Source organism: Ruditapes philippinarum, unplaced genomic scaffold, assembly GCF_026571515.1.
Source record: "Ruditapes philippinarum isolate M1 unplaced genomic scaffold, ASM2657151v2 ctg25934_1_1_1_1, whole genome shotgun sequence".
NCBI classification, from domain to species: domain Eukaryota; kingdom Metazoa; phylum Mollusca; class Bivalvia; order Venerida; family Veneridae; genus Ruditapes; species Ruditapes philippinarum.
The window spans coordinates 2,936-5,840 of NW_026858745.1; the positions used below are offsets into that span (position 1 = coordinate 2,936).

Here is a 2,905-nt window from a genome sequence, read left to right on the forward strand (position 1 = left end):
GTACAGTGGCAGCATGGTTAAGTGGTTAACGCATTGTACTAGTCCATGTAGTCGTCGTTGGATGGCTGGCTGTGTGGATTAAAACCCTGTCTGCAGCAAGCTATTATTTCCTTGCTCAATACCAGTTGGTTCAAGGAACGTATTCAAGGGTGTGGTTATATCAAACTCAAATAGATTTTGTATAAGGTAATTGAAATCAAAGGCAACCAGAATCATCTATATTTTTCTCTCTCTAGAATCACACGATGAATAATGATATATTCATAATGCTTGCATTTGAGAGAGGATTCAAATTATTAAAATAGTTCTTGCATGGTAGAAAATAAATGAAGGCTTTAAGATTCTGATTGGATTCACTTGCATTCACATGTACAAATTTATTAGCAGACATCCATTGTAAAACTTTATAAGTTCCTTGGTTGTTGCAGGATTTGATGGTATGTAAATCAACAAATCTATAGATGGTTCTGAAAAGAAGGACTGTGATCTTCCCATATCTGTCACCATCTCATTTTTTCATAATTCGCTGATTTATTAATGTTGAATAAAGTGTTGCTACAGTCAATAGGATATTTTTCGCAGGATTTGCATTGTAGATAATGCAAATACACAGGCATGCATGTTTTTCAAAAGGGAAGAAAAAAAGAAAAATAACAAATATGATAAATTTCTTTTTTTTACTGAGCATAACACTGATTTAATACTTTTTTTTATATAAAGTACACTTTGATTCAATATAAAACATGCACACTCGAGAAATATGTGTAACAAAAATACAATGTAATACTGAACGTTACAAGCATTGTACATGGTGTGAGACCAGTAGATTTCTGGTTTTAATACTGGTAATAGGGGTTTCAATATAAAAAAACAAGTATTGAATAACAAGTAAAAGATTATCACAGACATAGAAAATCAACAAGAACAAATAATACTTAATACTATTAAGGCGCCATTTTGTAAATAAAATGACATTAACGAGAGTTAAGATTGTTATAAACACATAGGCAGCCTGTGCGTTTGAGCTCATCAAATAAATCATGCGGGTAATTAAGTTCTATATAATATAAGATTGCCGTCCTAACGATTATCTCCCTTACAACTTGAAAATCAAGGGGAGCAACACCAGCCAAATTGGCAAACTCCTCGGCTACGCTGAAAGTTGCGAAGCAAAGGGCGACCACTGCGTAGGAGTTTGCCAAATTTGTGGCATTCTTAAGTATACTGTGATAAAAAGAACTATATAAATATATAATATATTGCCTCTACGAAAATTTAAATAAATTTGTTTAACTTTACTGTACACAATTCATTCATAGATTTGACAATTCAAACATATTTTAATACTGTTTTGTAAAAAGAGAAAATAGTAATACTGAAAAAAAATTGTACCCTCTTTATAAAATTATCAAAACACCTATAGATGCTAAGCAATAAGACAAACGTAATAAATTCGAAATAAAAGATAGAGCAACATCCCTACCTTTTAACCGAAAATTTGATTATAGATTTTCGAAACGTTTATCCTTGAAATAATAATAATTACAATGTATAATAATAGATAAAATAATCGATTACACTTTTTAAAATCATCAGAACAAATCAGTTGTTTCTAAGTTTTGCAAATACTGCTCACACATCGTGTTCCTTTCATCGAAAAACTTAAAAGGAATTCACAGCAAATGAGAGTAGTCTACGCAACAGTCTATATAATATTATACTATTTCCGAAAGTTTGGGACATGGGTCTAATTGTTCTAAAACGGTGCCCACCAGACAACCGTCTACTTAACAATTCTGATTATAATAAAAATACATTGTATAAAACATATAGTAGTAAATTTATCACTCAGTGCACATGTATTTCTTCACGAAAACGGAAATATTTGGGCATATAGACTGACATAATTCGTCACCTTAGTGCAGTAAAGGGTTAAGTCCTTCTATATTTAATAAGACTTAACTCGTTATTGCGCTAATGTGACAATATATTTATTTACTAAACACATCATACTATCACTCAATAGAACAAGTTAGATTTTATAATTACACATCGGCCATCCATAGATTTTAGAAAAGAAATATGCTTTCTATAAATAAAGCGCACATTTCAGATGAAATAGTGGTAGCTACTATGTAAAAAATCACATTTTCATTCATTTTCCCGTATATATTCTTCATTTTAGTTTTGTCCAGTTTAACAAAGAACACACAATTCCAGTCAGGTTTGATTTATTCATGAAAATAAAATGATTGAATGATGCTTGATTGAAAACTTATCTCCAGGCTTCAGAAGCAATATTCCTACTGTACTGAGGGTAGGTGTCCCTGTACCGGGCACTAAAATATAAAATAGAAAATAAAATGAAACATAAAAATACAATGTACAACAGTCACTTTTTGTTGCGAATTTAAACAAAAAACATGTATCGACTTGTGTTAATTGAATAATCTGAATTAAGAAACTTATTTTATTACATGTATATGATTCATTTCATATTTAATTTCTCACGATAAATTTACTCATTAATAGCCATTGTTTCGTTAAAATCTAAGTGCAATCCTATCAATAAATGGAATCATACAGACGCTTCTTGAAAAGCGTCAAGAGAAGAAACAACAACAACAACAACAACAACAAAACTTACAAAACATTTGCAGGCATTGGCCTCTGTCCGTATTGGTCTAGAGTGGGATCTTGCTGTAAGGTGTACTGAAAGAAGCAGAAAGTATTAAAATTGAATATTATAATTTGTATAACTTGTAAATGAATACCAGTAACAATAGTAAATGTTATCAATATGTGATTTCAAGCATGTAAGTAACATTCAAATTGAGATCTCATTTAAAAATTCATTTGACATAGATGTAGTACCACAGGGATTATAAATTTAAATCCACTGATG

General features: G+C 30.7%; 1 long non-coding RNA gene across 1 annotated transcript; it reads right to left on the minus strand.

The window, feature by feature from the left end:
• Positions 1 to 663: 663 nt before the first annotated feature.
• On the minus strand, positions 664 to 2,722 carry LOC132754112 (uncharacterized). Its single transcript, XR_009629041.1, has 2 exons — positions 2,648 to 2,722; positions 664 to 2,339 (listed from the first exon to the last, which is right to left on the minus strand). It is a non-coding gene; the product is annotated as an uncharacterized LOC132754112 (long non-coding RNA).
• Positions 2,723 to 2,905: the final 183 nt, after the last annotated feature.